Source organism: Panthera leo, chromosome F3, assembly GCF_018350215.1.
Source record: "Panthera leo isolate Ple1 chromosome F3, P.leo_Ple1_pat1.1, whole genome shotgun sequence".
NCBI classification, from domain to species: Eukaryota; Metazoa; Chordata; class Mammalia; order Carnivora; family Felidae; genus Panthera; species Panthera leo.
In genome coordinates, this window is record NC_056696.1 from 4,235,832 (window position 1) to 4,256,490 (window position 20,659).

General features: G+C 39.9%; 1 protein-coding gene across 3 annotated transcripts in view; it reads right to left on the reverse strand.

Moving 5' to 3' along the window:
- The window catches only part of CNST (consortin, connexin sorting protein), a 115,726-nt gene that overhangs the window by 90,274 nt on the left and 4,793 nt on the right, over positions 1-20,659 (reverse strand). Inside the window, exon 1 of one of the 3 annotated variants that reach the window (XM_042924463.1) lies at positions 8,648-8,763. The exons of the other annotated variants lie outside the window; for them this stretch is intronic. The gene's annotated coding sequence lies outside the window, so the exon portion shown is untranslated. Of the gene's footprint in view, positions 1-8,647; positions 8,764-20,659 lie in introns of those variants that run through there. 3 annotated transcript variants of the gene reach the window in all.

A 20,659-nucleotide genomic window follows, 5' to 3' on the forward strand; every position in this document is an offset into this window, starting at 1 on the left:
AGCCGAGCCATCGTGGATTCCATTTTGTTTTGCATTTCGTTTAAAGCGTTTTTCAACTCCTCGTGACTGTTCCTTAGTCCCTCGATCTTTGTGGCAAGAGATTCTCTGCTGTCCTGTATACTGTTTTCAAGCCCAGCGATTAATTTTATGACTATTATTCTAAATTCACTTTCTGTTATATTATTTAAATCCTTTTTGATCAGTTCATTAGCTGTTGTTATTTCCTGGAGATTCTTCTGAGGGGAATTCTTCCGTTTGGTCATTTTGGAGAGTCCCTTGCGTGGTGAGGACCTGCAGTGCACTTCCCCTGTGCCTCTTCTGTGGGCCTCTAGTCTGCGCTTGACTCCGGAGACTCCCTTCTGCTAATCCTCTGGCGGTTTTCTGGGTTCTTTAGGCAGGTGTAGGTGGAATCTAAGTGATCGGCAGGACGCGCTGTGAGCCCCGCGTCCTCCTACGCCGCCATCTTCCGGACGAATCGCACAGAAAAGGTTTAAAACCCCACTGAAGTTCACTCCGAGAAATCCAGTCTCTAGTCTACCTGGTTGTATATGTTGCCTTCAAGTCAATCTCATGGTACACGTATGCCTCAAAATAGCAGCTGAAAGGAGATGCTTTTAACCTAACCTTCTACATGAGTGCAATGTGTCAAGAGAAATGCTGGAATGTTCTCACTGTAATGGAAAGAGGTTTCTTCAGCCTATCTCAACGCAAATTTTCACTGGTGTTCTCATTTTTCTGTCCTGCACAGCTCTGACACTCCTCTTCCTACTTCTTTATGTGAACAAGAAAATGCAGTTTGTAAAATCCTTGCCTCTGGTTTATTTCACTTGAACAAAATGAATTCTTCGAGTCCTGGCCCATATTGTAACTGTTCTCAGTGTAGACCAGCGCCTCATTCAGATTCGTCCTATTTCTCAGCACGGATTTTTCTGACATATATACAAGATTAAATTCTTGTACGACAGTCCACATACTGATTTAATGAATCAAGAAACACGAGTTCTGATATTAGCTCTTTTCTTAGGATTTAAGCTTCCTCTAAGAGTTCTCCAAACTCTAATGTTTGATGATTTTAGTTATTAGTTCCTGAGTCCTCTGTTAGTTGCCTTTTACTGCTTCAAGTCTAAAACAAATACTACTTTCTGGTTCACTACTATGTGAGCTGTAATCACTTGTTGATCTAGGCAAAAATGATAGCTACAGACAAATTCTTCTGCGACTTACACTGCCTGTCTTTCCTTATCTTGAAAAACAGTGATGCAAGGTTGCCCCTTGAGTGGGAATACGATGCTTCTGCCCCACATCCGGGAGGATGCTAGTTTGAACTGTTTATGTAACACGCTACTAATTCTTTGTTTCTTACCTAGTGCTCATTGTACCCGAAATCACATCTTTGGCCGGCATTGAAAGCTTAGTACCAGGACCCAAAACAAAGCAAATCCATCTCTATGTGGAGACTGAACCTTGACCCCAGAAGTAGAGTGCTTTAACTGAGCTAACCGATGTTAATGTATCAACCATGATTGTCTACTGTGACTAAGACACACTTCCTAGATACAGTGGGGCAAAGACAGACACAGATGAGAAACTGTCACCTAAGAGCTTACACTCTAAGGTTAGCGCCTAAAATATAAAAAGAACTCATACAACTCAATAGTAAAAACAAACAAACAAACAAACAAAACCAGGTTAGTAAAAAAATAATCTGATTTAAAAATGGGCAAAAGACCTGAATAGGTATTTCTTCAAAAAAGATTTATGAGGGGCTCAGTCAGTTAAGCATCAGACTTCGGCTCCAGTCATGATCTCACAGCTTGTGGGTTCGAGCCCCATGTCGGGTTCTGTGCTGACAGCCAGGAGCCTGGAGCCTGCTTCGGATTCTGTGTCTCCCTCTCTCTCTGCCCCTTCCCCCCTCATGTTCTGTCTCTCTCTCTCAAAAATAAATAAACATTAAAAAAATAAAAAAAAAAAGATTTATGAAAAACCAACAGGCACACGAAAAGATATTTAGCATCATTAGTCATTAGGGAATGCAAATCAAAACCATTATATCATCAGTTAGAATGGCCATCACCAAAAAGACAAGAGATAACAAATGTGGGCGAGGATGTAGAGAAAGAGGGAACTCTTGGTGGGAATGTAAATTGGTGCAGCCACAACGGGAAACAGTATGGAGAATCCTCAAAAAATTAAAAATAGAACAACCATATGATTCAGCAATTCCGTATCTGGGAATGTATCCAGAGGAAATGAAAACACTAACTTGAAAAGATATCTGCACTCCCATGTTCCCAGCAGCATTTTTTATAATAGCCAAAATATGGAAACAACGAAGCGTCCATCTACGGGTAAACGGATAAAGACATTGTTATATGCACACGCACGTGCGTGCGCACACACACACACAATGTAATATAATTCAGTCCTACAAAAACAAGGAAATCCTGCCACTTGCAACAACATGGATGAATCTCGAGGAGGTTATGCTAAGTGAAATAAACCAGACACAGAAAGACAGATCCTGTACAATCGCACTTATATTTGGAACCTAAAAACAAAACAAAACAAAACAAAACAAAACTCATAGTTAAAGAGATCAGATTTGTGACTACCAGAGATAGGGGTGTGGGGCGGGAGAACCGTATGAAGCTGGGAAAAGGCACAAACTTCCAGGTACAAGACAGATAACCCGCAAGGTAGTATACAGAGAGTGACGGTGGCTGCTTGGCCGCCTGGTACATAGGGAAGCTGTGAAGAGAGTAGATCCTAGGAGTTCTCATCATAAGGCAAATATTTTTTCCTTTTTTTGCTTTCTCTTTTTATTGTTCCCATATGAGACAATGCATACCAACTAAACTCACTGTTGTAACCACTGCACAAAATGTGCAAGTTAAACCATTATGCTGAACACCTTCAGATTTGTACAGTGAGGCATGTCAATTATGTTTCAATAAAACTGGGGGTAGAAGGAGTTTATGCTCCCACAGGAAATGGGTACCGACCCTGTCCTAAACTGCCCTCTCCCCTCTGCAGAGAGGAGTGTGACCAATCACAGGCAAGTTCTTTGAGAATTCAGAGGAAGGAAAAAGACTTTTATTTGTAGGGAGGGTGTAATGTGTGGATATTTAAGAATATTCTACTACAGGGGGCCCTGGGTGGCTCAGTAGGTTAAGAGGCTGACTCTTGATTTTGCCTCAGGTCATGATCTCATGGTTCTTGAGTTCAGGTTCAAGCCCAGCATCAGGCTCCTTGCTGATAGCATGGAGCCTGCTTGGGATTCTCTCTCCCTCTCCCTCTCTCAAAATAAATAAAAAAAAAATTATAAAAAGAATATTCTATTACAGAAAATGGTGTAAATAGGGAAGAGAGATGAAACTAAGAGTAGAATCACACAGCTTGACATGCTAGATAGAGGAAAGGTAAATAGAGCACACTTGTGCTAAATACAGACAGGAGGGAATGGAAGCATCAAAGATCACCAAATGTTCATGACATCATAGAGGACAGCACCGAGTATTCATGAAGGTACTGATATTAATGACTTTAATTCAGCCACCCATTAGTGACAGCCACTCAAGACCGACACACCCTTTGCCTGAGAAACACACATGAAATACGTAGCTGCCGCTCACGCTAACAGCACTCGCCGGGCACACTGGTGCCAGCGTTTCTCCCGGAGGGCGAGTATTGGCTCCAGGAACAGCCTGAGGAGCTGTCCTGCTCACCTCCGTTCTGGTCCGCGCCATCAGGCGGGAAGTCTGACACAGCGGAGAGAGGACAGGATGTGTGAACACTGTAACTCAGCTCTCAGGTCTGCACGTGCACCCTAAGTGTGCGGAGGGGGAATTTCAAGAGAAGAAACAAGCATAAGGAAAACACAAAAGTGAGCAAACACAGGATGTGTTCTAAGAACAAACTGCTGGACTTTGGAAAAGGAGGACTGTAGGAAAGCAGGGAGTGATCAGATTGATCAACCGAGGCGGGGCTGTATCTTGATGACAAAGGAATTTAAACCAGTGCTTCCCACACTACCTGCTGTGGAAAGAGCAGCTTTTTTTTTTTTTTGTTCTTCCAACAAGCCATGAATCACTTACTAGAAGAAAAGGAGAGGAGGGAAAAGACACTTAAAACACAAACCCAGCGGCGCCTGGGCGGCTCAGTCAGTTAAGTGTCCGACTCTTGGTTTTGGCTCAGGTCGTGATCTCACTGTTTGTGAGTTCAAGTTCAAGCCTTGCTGACAGCATGAACCTGCTTGGGATTCTCTCTCTCTCTCCCTCTCTCTCTCTGCCCCTCTCCTGCTCATGCTCTGTCTCTCAAATTAAATATATAAACTTAAACTTTTTTAGACACAACCCAATATTTAAAATTAATTCAATCCAGGTAAAATTTACCCTGTTGAAAGGCCATGGAAGTTTCTGGACACTCAATTCCTGGAATGCTTTCACTGCAGGCAGGTAACAACTATCTGGTGGACTGTCACCAGACCAAGGGCTGTGATTTGAGCAGCTCTGATTCAGACTTCCTGTGCATGGAACCGAGAAGGCATTAAAGGCTGTTGAACCAGGGGCCGGGGCTGAGAACCGTGCTTTGTGCAGACTCTCCGATGGTGAAACACAGGAGGGACCGGAGGAGGAGACGAGGGATGAGGTGAGCAGAGAGGTCTGCACTCGGGACGGCGGCACTGGAGACAGAAACATGACAGACCACGGAGGCAGAGTTCACAGTGGGGACTCCTGACTGGACGGGGAAGGTAAAAGACAGCAGACTGTGCTGCCAGAGTCTGGGGGCACAGCAGTGCCCTGAAAGAGAGCACAGGAGGAGAAGCCATGTGTTTAGCAGGCACGGCCTCTAGCTGCCTCTCCCGTCACCTCCAGATACAGATCCCTCTTCCCTCAAGGACACGCTACAGTGGGAGAAGGTAGACGAAAGACGAACAGCAACCTTGAAGTTGTGCTTCACGTAAGCTTTTCCATTTTTGTGAAGGCTGTCATTCTTTGTGTGAAGTCAGTAAATCTGATCATTCTCAAGCATAGATATCTAAAAGTTTCACCTTCCAAAAGACAGAGTACTTATAAAATATTAACAATTTTACTCTTGGTGGATATAAAAGTTTACAACTGTCTTTTAAACTTTAACCAAGAAACATATCTACAAATTCCAAAGGTATTAAATGATATTGAGTACCATTAAAATCATGAAAAATAATACACACTGAAAAAATATTCTTGCCTCTGACATTAGCAGATATCTCAGAACACTTTCCTGCAAAATATTTCTCCTTTCTCCCTACAGAATCTGGTTCAGACACACGGAGGAAAATTACATAAGGCAGGCTGTGTGAAGTGTTAAAGAGAATCAGCTAATAGCTAAATAATGTTTCTTTCAACTAACAGAACTAAAGGCCAAATTTATTGAAATCACTTTGTGAAACCTTGTAAGAAACGTAAAACTGTAAAGTGCAATGTCCTCTTGGGTCTAAAACAGAAAAACAGTTCTTGAAAACTGAGAATATTGGCAAAATGTGAAATGCTATTTTATAAGAGCTTTCCCTGGGAAATCCTAGTAAAGGTAAGTTTTTAAGCACTGTTATTTTTTTTCTTTAGTCCTCATATTTCTGCCTTTAGGACTCTTTCCACTGTGCTTTTTTTTTTTTTTTTTTTTTCTCCTAAACAGGTTTCTCAGTAATTTACAATTCTACCATAATACAAAAATAGTATTTAAAATCTGTTTCATGATCTGCCCCAACAAAATCTGAAGTGGATTTATTCATGTTATTCACACCATCTCTTGTTTGATAACAAATTTCTATCAAAACAAAATCATGATTCTAGATTATTTCTATTATTCTTTCCCCTACCTTATTTCTCTGTCTTTTCTCTCACCATTATCTTTATTATTCTATTAGCTGATACAGTTCAGAATTTTCTAACTTCAAAAAGGTTACAGAAAAACACATTGAAAGATATTAAACTATAATTTACACTTAGGACCCAAAACTTCAATCTTGGTATGAGATGGTATTTATAACTAACTTCTAAAGGGAAAAAATTTAATATTTACTATGGGCTATGAAGGAGAAAGACATTTTGATGAGAAAGGAGAATTCAACAAAACAGAAGAAAAAAAAACATGCTATATATATAGCTGACCCTCAACACAGGTTTGAACTGCATGGGTACACTTATATGTGGATTTTTAATAAATAGAGTTGTGTAAATCTACTTTCTGTTCCTTATGATTTTCTTCATAACATTTTCTTTTCCCTAGCCCACTTAATCGTAAGAATACAGTACATAATACATATCAATATAAAATATGCTAATCAACTATTTAACCTATTGGTAAGGCTTCCCAACAACTGTCGGCTATTAAAGTATATGGGGAGTTAAAAGTTATACTGGGATTTTCCACTGTGCAGGCGTTGGCGCGGAGTTATTTCACATGAAGTACTAATTTGTACCACTTAGCTAAATAACACTAACAGCTAACACTTATTAAGCAATTAGTATGTGTCACACATTGCATTTTATTTTTTTTAATGTTTATTTATTTTTGAGAGAGAGAGAGAGAGAGAGAAAACGCATGCATGGGGCACAGGGAGGGCCAGAGAGGGAGACAGAGTGCTCAAAGTGGGCTCCACACTGACAGCAGTGAACTCAAGGCGAGACTCAAACTCACGAACCGTGAGATCATCACCTGAGCCGAAGTCTGACACTTAACCACTGAGCCACCCAGGCACCCCAAGCGTTGGATTTTATATGCTAAGCACTGTACCTTATATTATTAGCTCATTTGATCCTCCAAATTGCCCAGTGAAGAACAAAATTTTCCCATTTTTCAGATGCAGAAATGGGGACAGAGAAGCTTAAGTAGCCTGATCAAGGTCACAGAGCTACCAGAAGTGACCAAGTCAGGATTCAAATCCAGATTTCAGAGCTCACGCTTTAGATTTCCAAGCCACAGCCTTAATACAGGAAAGGTTGTGCATGGATTATATTGTAGAACATTGCATATTATGGTCAAATTAAAAAGTCATTAAGCAAAGTAGTAAAGAAATTCCTTAATTATTCCACTGGTAAGTGCTAAAATACCTTAACTTTTTTGGCTTTGATTTGTATTTAAGGATAGCCTGAATTGGCCTCTAAGGATAGAATGAAAAGTTAAAAATAATCTTCAACTGTGTCTCTAAATCTTCTGTGCACATTAAATAATCATTTGACAAACTCAACAGATAGCTTTTCCTTTATAAAGTTTCAATTTGCATCCAAAGATCACTTAACTATTAGATGTGGCGTATGTATACAATAGAATATTACTCGGCCATAAAAAAGAATGAAATCTTGCCATTTGTAACAACACAGACAGAACTAGAGTATATTATGCTAAATGAAATCAGTCAGAGAAAGACAAATACCATATGATTTCAGTCATATGTGGAATTTAAGAAACAAAACAAACAAGCAAAGGGGGAAAAAAGAGAGCAGGGGCAAACCAAGGAATCGACTCTTAGAGAACAAACTGCTGGTCCCCAGAGGGAAAGTGGGTGAGGGGATGGGTGAAACAGGTCACGGGAATTAAGGAGCACCCTTGAGATGAACACTGGGTGATGTATGGAATTGTTGAATCACCATATCATACACCTGAAACAAACACTGTGTTTACTAACTGGAATTTCAATAAAAACTTTAAAGAAATCACTCAACTATTAAGATTCTAGAAAATCAGGGGCACCTGGCTGGCTCAGTTGGTGGAGCATGCGACTCTTGATCTCAGAGTTGTAGGTTTGAGCCCCACATTTGGTGTAGAGATTACTTAATAAAATCTTTAAAAAAATTAATCTAAAAAATAAATTAATTAAAGAACTCATTAACAATAATTATTAAAGAGCTATCTTTGTATGTGACCTTCAATAATTTTAAATAAAGCCACACTTATAATTAACATAGAGCAAAAAAAAAAAAAAAACCCTCCATAATAATGGAGACTAGAATAAATCCTGGGATCTTAGTTTAAGGGATCACTTGAACTCATGGTTTTCAAGATAGATATAGAAATAAATATATGCAGACACAAACATATATTTCCTAGCTTCGTGCACTGAAAAATTCTAGAAGTAATGACCCAGTACCAATGAACACACCTAGCACCCAGATCTTAATTTCTAAAGACTGTCCTCCACTAAAAGGAACCATTAATCTTTTGAAGAATGATTGGTCCCAAGACTGGGAGGAAAGGAAGGTACAAGATGAACTTGGAATGCTTTGTGGTGCCAGAAAGTGAAGAAATCCAGAAAGATGGGGAACTGTTAAAAGGATGATGGAAACAGCCTGAAGGGGCTCCCAAGGGCAAAATGTAATAGATTACAATCCACTGATAAGGTAGGAATCCATGGGCTTATAGGTAATATAAACAGATGAATAGGTAAGAAGAGACAATCCTTTCCTCAATAGAATACCAACTAATAAATGTTCAAAGGATGATGGTTACTAAAAAATACCTTCTTTGCAACCATCATAGTAATGACTAATTCAGGCAAGAATCATTAATGGATGTCGAAACAACTGGGTATAAGATTCATCTGACAAACTCCACCTTGAACAAATGATTAAAGTTAAGATCATCAAAAATGGGACAAACGGATACGTGCCTCCTGATTGTGATTCATGAAAAAGGACATAATTCCACTTCTCTGTCATTCTTGAAAAGATGCATAGCCTCAATCCAATCATTTGGGGACATTCTTCAAAATAACTGCTGTCCTCAAAACTGTCAAGATCAACAAAGAAGAAAGACAGGGAACCATTCCAAATTAAAAGAGGCTAAGAAAACACAGTAACTGAATGCAGTGTGATGTGTTGGATCTTGGGCTGGGGAAAAAAACCACGAAGGGTATCATCAAGGCAACTGTCGGGTGCCTGGGTGGCTCAGCCGGTGAAGGTCAAGCGTCCGACTTCGGCTCAGGTCATGATCTCACGGTTCATGGGTTTGAGGCCCGTGTCAGGATCTGTGCTTACAGCTTGGAGCCCGGAGCCTGCTTTCTGATTCTGTGTCTCCCTCTCTCTCTGCTCTTCTGTCACTCAAACTTTGCCCCTCTCTCTGTCACAAAAATAAACATTAAAAAATTGAGGGGGGGGGGCACCTGAGTGGCCCAGTCAGTTGAGCGTTCGACTTCAGCTCAGGTCACGATCTCACAGTCTGTGAGTTTGAGCCCCATGTCGGGCTCTGTGCTGACAGCTCAGAGCCTGGAACCTGCTTCGGATTCTGTGTCTCCCTTTCCCTCTGCCCCCTTCCCTGTTCACGCTCTGTCTCTCTCAAAAAATAAACGTTTTAAAAAATATTTTTTTATTAAGAAAAATTTTAAAAAACTGTCAAAATTTACATATGGATTACAAAACAGGTAACAGTCTTATATCAACATTACATTTCCAGACTGATAACTGCACTGTCGTTATATAAGAGAATGTCCTGATTCTTAGAAAATTCACCTTCCGATATATTTAGAAGTAAAAGATATGCCTGCAATGTACTGTGAGATGGTTCAGAAAAAAGTCTGTGTGTATGTGTGTAAATGTGTAACACAAACATATGTACGTACATATACACGTGCACACAGAGAACAGAACACGATGATAAAGCCAAGGGGCAAGCTTGAAATCATCAGGGAATCTGTGTAAAGGAAAGGGGGATTCTTTACGCTATTTTTGCAACCCCTCTATAAGCCTGAAACCATCTTAAAAAGTTACCCTCCAGGGGTTCCTGGGTGGCTCGGTTGGTTGAATGTCTGACTCTTGATTTTCAGCTTAGGTCATGATCTCATGGTTCGTGGGTTTGAGCCCCACTCTCAGCACGGAGCCTGCTTGGGTTCTCTCTGCCCCTCTCCCATGCACATTCTCTCTCTTTCTCTCTCTCCACACCCCCAAAATAAATAGTTTTAAAAAGAGTTACCCCTCAAAACCTCTTTAATTTTTTTTTTCTGGCTACCTTTAAAAAAGGATTCTTTTATTTTTCACGTATTTTATTTTACATCAATTAGGACAAAGTCTAATTCATCATCTTCAGTATTAAGAATCCATTTTGAAGTACATCCTATATCTTCTCCTAAAGTTTATAGGAATAAGCTATGTTTTCCAAGAATATTCAATTTGTTGTTAATTGGCAGCAGTATTTCAGAATAAATTATTTCTCAAGTACATACCCTGAACATAGCTATAGCTAAGTAACTCTATCTAATTTTAAGGAATTTTTATCTTCCCACACAACTCCTTTGTAAGTATATTCCACTCAGAAAGTTCTATTTCCAGTAAAAACTTCAGAAAAGTATTAACACAGTACAACCACTCTCATTATATAAAATCTTCCTTGAATTATTTCCATATAAAAAAAGTCTTCACAGGGTCTGACAGAAATTTGGCAAAAGAAATTGAGTTTTAAAAAAGCGTGTGGGGATTTGGTTGGGGAGGTGTCATTAGAAAAAAAGGCACAGACACAGATGATGTACAAGGAAAACTGGGTGGTACGGGGGGAGCTTTCTACCCTGTGATTTGCAGCTTGACGTCGCCTTCCTGTGAACGAGTTTACAGCTTCAAGGGAGAACATTTAAACCACATACTTTACAAGGCCCCAGGATCCGTTCTCCGAGAAACCGTGATGGGGAATACAATATGGAGTTCCTGATGAAGATCTAGCCAATGTGGTTGTTACCTTATCTGTGGACGGAACCGGTTGAGGAATGAAAGCATAGAATCACAGGGGCCAAACAGGACAGAAATAGCACCTGAAGGCAAATTACTCAGGGAAACATTGGGGTGTGAATGGGCGTTTTGAACTAAAAATTTTTTCTAAATGTTTATTCATTTATCTATTTATTTATTTTGGGTGGGTGGAGAGAGAGAGAGAGAGAGAGAGAGATAGAGAGAGAGAGAGAGGATCCGAAGCAGACCCCGTGCTGACAGCAGAAAGCCTGATGCAGGGCTCTAACTCATGAACTGAATTCATGAACAGTGAGATCATGACCTGAGCCATAGTCGGATGCTCAACCGATTGAGCCATACAGGTGCCCCGAACCAAAAATAGTTTCAATGCTATGAAGATATCTTCAGAAAGACACCAATTAAACCTATATATAATATACTCAATTTTTAGAAAATAATAATTCAATTAGGAACAGTAAAAGAGGGACTGAAAAAAACCCAGCTCCTTTTGGTATGGAGTCAATCAAATATTGAAAGGTCTATTCCATGCAAAGTATCGTAACAGTTAATAGAATCCATTTGGAAAGAGAAATATGTTTGAAAATCGGGCTTTGGGTCCTCTTGAATTAGTCTTTGCAAGTCAGAGAACAACTTGTTCCTAACTTTTTGTCCTTTAAACTAAGGTATGTAAAAAAAAAAAAAAAAAAAAAAAAAAAAAAAAAAAAAGAAGGCATGCTGGTAAATGGCAAAATAATGTCCTGCTGATTGTGATAAAATGTTAAGGGATTAGTTTTAGTTTGCTCAGAAACAGACTTCAATATTTTTATGCATTCATTTATTTTCTGATGAACATACTTTAAATTCTGCAAAAGGCTTCATTTTTTACATGTCAAGAATGAAATCCACATTCAGGCCTCAAAAGGTAAGCAGCTTTTATTATTTTTTAATATTTATTTTTGAGAGAGAGAGAGAGAGAGACAGAGTGCAAGCAGGGAAGGGGCAGAGAGAGAGAGGGAGACACAGAATCTGAAGCAGCCTCCAAGCTCTGAGTTGTCAGCACAGAGCCGGATGTGGGGCTCGAACCCACAAACCGCAAGATCATGACCTGAGCTGAAGTTGGACGCTTAACCAACTGAGCCACCCAGGTACCCCCAAGTGGTTATTTTTTTTTAATGTAAGGAAAGCATCAATAAAACAGGCAACTGGTGATATTACATCTTAATAGAGGCAGAATAGAGCAAAATGAAGCGACCTTTTGATTTTGGAATCCTTCCCTCCTCCACTTGAAAAAGCTCCTATACATCTCAGCTGGGTAACTGTCCTCAAATTAGCTCCCCTTTAGGAGCCTGGATTTCTTCGCTGTAAGGATAAAATGAGGTGATGTATGGACGACTTCTAAGGCCATCTGTAATTTTTTTTTTTTTAATTTTAGAGAGAGCAGGGGAGGAGGGAAGAGGGAGAGTTAGGGGGAGAGAGAGAGAGAGAGAGAGAGAGAGAGAGAGAGAGAGAATCCCAAGCAGACGCCACATTCAGCACAGAGCCCAATGGGAGGCTTGACCCCATGATCCTAGGATCATGACCTGAGCCCCAAATCAAGAGTCAGAGGCTCAGCCAACCAAGGCACCCAGGTGCCCCGTCCATAAAGATAAATTAAGACTGCTCTGGTAAATAGTCCCTGTGTGCTGAGACAGTCATAAAATTCTGTGCTCCAATTAAAAAGTCAACTGCCTGGTAAGAGACATTTCTCGCCATGTATTCCAAGTGGAAATTTACCTTTATTTACTCTGCTTAGGACTCTGCATGATTTCCGATTCCCAGTGTCTGTGTTTCATCAATGTTGGTATATCCTTAGGCTGTCTCTTCCCCACTGACGTTACTCTCTCCCTCTGTAACTCCTGCTAGATGTACATTAGATTTTCTTACTCTGTGATCCACATTACTTAGCCTGTCTTTTATAGTTTCTTTGTATTTTTGTACTGTAATTGGGGGCTTGAATTCATAATCAAAATGCACAGTATTCAGCTAAGTACTTCTGTCTTTAACTGTGCATGATTTGCTGCTTAATTTGTCCCATCAGCTTACTTCTGTGACTATCTTTTATTTCTAGAAGTCATATATACAGTACTACTTAAAATGTCTTTGGAGTGCCTTGGTGGCTCAGTCAGATAAGCATCTGACTCTTGATTTTGGCTCAGGTCATGATCTCATGGTTCCTGAGATCGAGCCCTGCATCAGGCTCTGTGCTGACAGAGGGGAGCCTGCTTGGGATTCTCTCTCTCTCCACCACTCATGCTCTCTTTCTCAAAAATAAACATTAAAAATAATGTCATTAACTTTTAATACAACCATTTTCCATATTTTTTATCCCCCATTCTTTTAAAGTCAAAAAATGCTCATTCTTTCAGATTCTTAGGAGTCTGAATTGTTGTTTGTTGTTTCTGTCGACTCTTAACGCATGGTGATTTTGTTTTCCACAATGAGTTCCTCTGCAGTGAGGGGCTTCATTGGTGGGAGTTTTGTAAAGGCTGATTAAGGATCACTCTTTCCAGGTTGCTTTCTCCAGGTATCCCGGGTTGTGTTACCAGCCAGGGCCAGTTTTTATATTAATTCTCAGCTGAAGAAAACATTCATATGAACCCCAAACCTCAGGGTTAATAGACCTATGGTTACAATGTCTCAGGGAAGCCTCTCTCTTCCACATAATGTCAAAGCGGAAACAGAAAAACATATCTCTTTGCTACTAGGCAGATTACTACCCCCACCTTCCAATCCATCACTTTTCCATTTTTTTTTTTTAATGGTTATTTATTCTTGAGAGAGAGAGAGCGAGCGAGCTTGCACACCCAAGCAGGGGAGGGGCAGACAGAGGAGACACAGAATCTGAAGCAGGCTCCAGGCTCTGAGCCATCAGCATAGAGACTGACGCGGGGCTCAAACTCAAGGACTGCAAGATCATGACCTGAGCCGAAGCTGGACTTGCTTAACCTGCTGAGCCACCCAGGCGCCCCACCATCTCTTTTGAGAACAGAGATCTTCAAGGGTCCTGGCTGTATATGAAGCTCTCAGCTCCAATGCCCTATTTGGGTTCCTTGGCTCAGTCTTAACGGCCTCCTTTTCCATCCCCACGTGGCAGTTAAAATTCAAGCCCACTGGGTAACTGCCCCCACCCTGTTCTCCTAAAAGTGCTTTTGATCATACACAATATTTATGGAACATTTAATGAATGCCAGGTACTGTGCAAACACTTCACATCTTATTTCATTCCATTCTCACAGAAACTATTTTCTCACCTTACAGATGAGGAAACAGAGACACAATTTGCTCTAGCTTATGTAGCAAGTAAGTAGCTGAGATATGAACCCAGATCTCTGCGAATTTGGAGTGTGCACTGTTAATTACCATACACTGCCACTTCCTGGAACTTCTTCCTAGTGCCTAGGCTAGTGCTAAATACAGAACAGTCACTCAAGGACTGTCTGTTGAATGAATATTCTCCTCCAGTGTGGACGTCTGTTATGGGAAATCCTGAGAATAATCAAGTATTTGGCAGATTACTAAGAGTAGAGACAATGTTGAGTGGTACTTATAGTCGTGCTTTATATTTAAATTATTACATTAAAATGCCAGTCTTGTTGACTGTGAAAATGAATTTTTTAGTAATACCAAGACTGAACACACTGTGTTCAATAATTTTTGTATTTGTCAACACCACCAACAGGATGGAATCCCTCCTTGAGAAGAACTTGTAAGCTGGTGGAGAGCACAGGGACAGAACATGGTAGGCAGCAAGGCATGATTAACGAATATTTAATAGAAAAAGTAAAGAGGAAAGGGGTGCCTGGGTGGCTCAGTTGGTTAAGCATCTGACTTCAGCTCAGGTCATGATCTCAAGGTTCGTGAGTTTGAGGCCTGTGTTGAATGAGCACAAGACCTGCTTCGGGTGAGCCCTGCTTCTCTCTCTCTCTCTCTCTTAAAAAAAAAAAAAAAAGGAAGAAGAAGAAAAATTAAAGAGGAAACAGTAAAAGCTGATCAAGGATCTGCAAAGTTGGGGCGCCTGGGTGGTTCAGTCGGTTGAGCATCTGACTCTTGATTTCAGCTCAGGTCATGACAACATGGTTTGCAAGACTGAGCCCTATTGTCTGGGCTCTGCCCTGACAGCCCGGAGCCTGCTTGGGACTCTCACCCTCTCTCCCTCTCCCCCTCCCCTGCTTGCACTCTCTCTCTCAAAATAAATAAATAAACAAAAAGGATCTGCAAAGTCAAAGGATGATTATTGTGCCTTTTCTGGTAACACCAATTCACTCCAAAAATTGAGGGTGGGAGGGCAGACACTATTTTTATGTTAAAAGAGATGTTACAGAGCAGAATAAAAACAATACAAAATTCCAAAAAATCTTTAGGTTCAAACACATGACGTCATAGGATGTTTGTCTGTTGTTGGGAATAACCATAATGATGGAGTCTGAGAATAAAAGCAAATGCTTATACAGCGTTCACTCTGGGCCATGCATATACTTCCTCATATTCTACAACAATTCTATTGGGCGGTTATTATCAGCACCTCCAATTTATGGGAGGCAAACCCAGGCACTGACAGGTTAAGCAACTCATCCCAGGCCAAACAGCTATCGGAATTGGGGCTCGAACCTGGGCTGAGGGGCTGTGTTGTCTCTGATGGCCACAGAGAAGGTACAATCGGAGGAAGGCCCTGAGGAGGAAGCAGCTGGACAAGTTAGGAGGAGGGGGAGGAAGAAACTGTGAGAGTCTTTATTTTATTACCTGGCCTTAGAAAAGCCCAGTTGTGGTTTGAGATGATAGGTAATACAGATTCTATGTTATGGCATTTTCAAAAACTTACTTTTTAAAATGCAATAAATACCGTAGTTTTTAAAGTATCCGGTGGATACTGTCCTGTGTTTGCATATTTGTTGCTTCAGGATTTTTCACGAGTTATTTCATGCATGGAGATTATTCCAAGTGGAATTCAAGTGTCTGAAGCAAGAGAAAGTGCCACTTTTTGTGTGACCCTTACCACTGCACTCCTGAGGCATGCGGCAGGTGTGGACAAATGCTGGCTTAACTGAATTAAAACCCTGAACGAGTTTCTCTTTCACCACCTCTTACCGAAGGAAATCAGTTTAGAAAAAGTGGTTACATCATATAAGACGATATTTAAAATTTACTGCACAATAAAAACCCACAAATATTATCTGGTAGGAAATAGAAATAGAGGAGAAACTCCAAGAGTATTTTTGTCTCTGAAAGACTAAATATGATAAGAACAAGTCAGCAAATTCCAAAAAAAGAAGCATGAATTGGTAAAGAAAAAAAAATAAAATAAAAATTAAAAAAATTTTAAAAAAGGCAAAAAAATTAAATGGGACTACTCTATTTTCTGACCTGGGAAGTTCTGACTTTGTAATTATAAATCCTTGCTGCTCATGCTACACAAATGAAAGAATAAAGGTTAAATATTCAAAGAAAATACAGAAGAACTGTTTTAAAGATAGAAATGAGACAGATGGAATGAGACCAACATCAAATTTATTTTAAACCGGCTTTCTGTTCTTTCTCTTCAACTACAATTTTACTAGAAAGGTTCACCTTCTCACATTCTTGACTGGATTTCTCCACTAGAGAAAACCATAAAAGGTCATTCCATGCCCATTTAAAAGGCAAAATGAAAATAAAGAATTATGGTCGCCATACTGAAATTAAGACATGATTTTATCAAAAGGACTGACCTTAAAGTTTTTATTTATTTATTTATTTATTTTAATTTTAAAAAAAGGTTTATTTATTTTTGAGAGACACAGAGCATGAGCAGAAGAGGGGCAGAAAGAGAGGGAGACACAGAATCCGAAGCAGGCTCCAGGCTCTGAGCTGTCAGCACAGAGCCCGACACAGGGCTTGAACCCATGAACCGCAAGATCATGACCTGAGCCAAAGTCAGATGCCCAACTGACTGGGCCATCCAAGCACCCCTGGATTTAAAACACACCATTTACTAAGTGCTTTCTGTAGGTTAAACACTGTGGAGGTTAAACACTTTGACATGTACTATCTCGTGTAAATTTTGGAACGTGTGTTTATCCATCGTCTCAGAAGTAAGTCATTGCTTCATTTGCTCTGTTTGAGAACCATCAAAGAGTTGCCTTATATATTTGCCAGTAACCTTGAGAAACAGGAGTTTCTACAAAGCCAGTTTTCAAGGGCACAAAGTATAGATCTCTATGGAGGAATATTACAGATCTTAGAAATAAACTCATCTGAATGGTTACAGAATTTGCCCCTATATGTTTACCAAATCCTAAGTCAAAAAGGTGGCATTTGAAATTCTGGTAAAATGAAAAAATAAAATTCTACACAGTATTTACTGAATTAATTATAAATTATACTAACCAAAAAAGTTTTTCATGCAGTTTTCCTTTACTTTCTAAAAAAGTTAAAATGAATCTACATACATAAAGCTGTATACATTCTTGGGACTTGCATTTTTCATCAAATGTTTTAAACGCTGACTTCCACTGCATTTCTCACAGTACTTACTATTAATACTGATCACCTATGGGTTCAAACATTAACCATTAAACTGATAGGAACCAATGCTAGGTTTGGATTCATTCACAAGCCACCATATTTCAAAATTATTCACCAAAATGGGTATGGATGTTGTAATGTGTACACACACATGTATACTGTAATGTGCAGGTTCATATGGATATTAGTAAAATTAAGGAATGAACCCAACTAAGATAAAGAACATAATCCATACAGCATCAAACACAATTTTAACACTATTTTTAAATTACAAAACCTAAGCCAGGAGTTCTCTAGCTTAGTTTCTATATTTCTTTTGAACAAGAAGTAAAAACTCACTAATTCTATCATTTCCAAAGTTATTAGGAAATTTCAGTATGAGTTGAGGCTGCTATATTTACTTTTAATTAAGGCTCTCATTGTTTCACATGGCCCTTTCAATGCATCCTGCATACCTAAGGGGCAGATCATTCATTTGAAAACAATTACTTTGTGTTTTACAACAAAAGCAGTGGCTTGATACACTTGTGGAATGACTATCTCACCAAGTCTCAAAGTTCCACCGGGACATCTCACCGTCCGGTCAGCGTAGCTAGTATCATCCCAGTCATATGTTGTTACTGGCACCCAAACAATCTCTTCGCTTCAGATGAGTCCCAGCATCTCCAACATGCCACTACCAACGTCCCATTATGTGGCCCTAACTTCCGGTCCTTTTTACTGTCAATCACTCCCACCTCCATTTCCCAGTCCGAGCACATCAAGGACTGCAGACTCCTGTAATTCCGTCTGACCTAACAGTGACATATTGATTTATATCTAGAGCATACTGAAAGTTAACTGAAAGGCAGGAAGAGAGACGGGTGTAAAAGTGACTATGATTTAAGTTATTCAAGAGAATGTATTTTGATGGGGTTTTGGGAAAAGAAAAAATGCCAGAGCAAGGCAGTTTACTCTAGGTAACAAATTCTAATAAAAGGATAAACCAATAGAGAAAAAAATTTGTCCCAGAGAAGGATCCCTTATGTTGTGTTAGAAGATTGTTGGCAGAGGGGTGCCTGAGTGGCTCAGTCAGTTAAGCAACTGACTCTTGATTTTGGCTCTGATCTCATGGTTTGTGAGTTCAAGCCCTACATTGGGCTCTGCACTGATAGCATGGAGCTTGCTCGGGATTCTCTCTCCCTCTCTCTCTGCCCCTCCCCTGCTCGCTCTCACTCTCTCAAAATAAATAAATAAACATAAAAAAAAAAAAAAGATTGTTGGCAGCATACGATTTTCCCCAGAGATGTTTTATGTCAGTGGCAAGTATTCCCTAATGAAAACATACATGATAAAAAGAGACAGTACTATTACATATACTCTAGTATAGCCTAGGTCTGTGCACTCAAAGTATACTTGCACTCAGAATTTCTTCCTGACAAATCCATCAGACATCTTCAGCAGGATGAGAGATATCGATGGATTTTGACTCTAAAGTAAAGCTTCTGTTCAACTTTAATTATAGAAAAAATACGAATCTTTGAATAACCGCATTTTCCTCAACTTAAAATTTATCTACCTTTTCTTCTCTTTGGAGCATTACTACTTTTGTAATAGGGAAGGAAGGAGAGGCAAGAGGGAAGGAGTAACATTTGTATTCCTCCCCCACTTCAAGTTTATAACAGACTATGACCTGCTCCGACTTTTGAACTTTCCATAGAAGATAGAAGACTAGAAAGAAACCAAAAGGTGAGGTAAGGCAGGATATGCTGTAGTGGCATTCTGGATACCACCTCACATACTCTGGAGAGCTAGAACAGAGTGGAAACTCTCCAGCAAAGGCTGCACAAAGTACACGGTTTTATACAAAGCACTGGACAAGTACACGGAGGCTTTAGTTGTAAGACAGACATTCTTAGAATATTTGTTTCCTCAATATTGATAACTGTTTCCTCAGTCTTGATAAGTGTTTCTGGAGCAGAATTTTTGCTTATAAGCTTTTTGCACATGTAGGTATGTATACTCTTTGAACTTGTCAGCCAAGGCAAGCCATTTTGACAAAGGTCAAAGTCTGTTGGAGTTCACTAGGGAATCCCCAGGTATACAGCTAAAAAAGGACAAAAAGTCTGTAGGCATCAAAATCTACAAAATTATAATTAAATAAGAGGCCACTTGATATAAGTAAAAACTACCTCCTGATTACATACTCTTTTATTTCGGGTGAATAAGAAATAGATCGTCCTTTGGCTAGTGAAAATATGAGCTTTGCTTGATAAAGACATAGGCAATCAATTTTTAAGCTTGAGTTCAGATGTGAGACGAAGAAGACAAACCATTTTTTCTCTTCTCAGTCACAAAACATATACGATTCAAATAAGCAAGTCACAGAACCTTGTTTCTAATTCTGGCTCTTTACATTGCTTCCACGATGCTTTACGTATGACTCTGTCAGCATGGCAAAGAACTCCACAACAATTTTTTAACTACTGGAGCAAAAGGAAGAAAGTGATTATAAGCTGTTGAAGAAAATAAAGCCTGCTGACTGAATCTGGATGAAGAAGTCACAAATGGGCAGACAGCCTTTTCCTTTCTGATCAGAATAGTTTCTACAAACTTCCATTTCCCTTTTCATCTGAGCTGAATTTGAGGGAGGAAATCACAGATTAGTGGGTAAGAGTCCTTTGAAGACCTAAGTAAACTGTTTTCATGCTCCACCAGCAGGGGAAAAACAAACTGAAGTAAACTTTGGTGTTTCATAAGGTACAGAAGAAACAACTCCACTAGGGGGCTTCAGTAAATAAAATACATAGTCACAAAAATAAGTTCTCATTAAAAAAACCATAAGCAATGTTTTTCAGTTCATCTGTAAACTCTTAAGATTTAGCTGCACAGTGGTAATATGTGCAGAAGGGAAAAACAGCGGAAAAAGCAATGCATGCACAAAATAAAGTCAGTGGTATGCTCTCAAATACCCAGGAACAACATCATTCTTTTTTCTTTTTTTTTTTTTTTAAATGCTATTTTTTTGAGAGACAGAGAGAGACGATCGTGAGAAGGGGAGGGGCAGAGAGAGAGGGAGACAGAATCTGAAGCAGGCTCCAGGCTCCGAGCTGGCAGCACAGAGCCCGACGTGGGGCTCGAACCCACGGACCGTGAGATCATGACCTGAGCCGAAGTCGGACGCTTGACCGACTGAACCAGAACAACATCCTGGTGACCCAGGAACAACATAATTCTTTTTTTTTTTTTTTAACTTTTTTTTTTTAATTTATTTTTGAGACAGAGAGAGACAGAACGTGAACGGGGGAGGGGCAGAGAGAGAGGGAGGCACAGAACCGGAAGCAGGCTCCAGGCTCTGAGCCATCAGCCCAGAGCCTGACGCGGGGCTCGAACTCATGGACCACAAGATCGTGACCTGAGCTGAAGTCGGCCGCTTAACCAACTGAGCC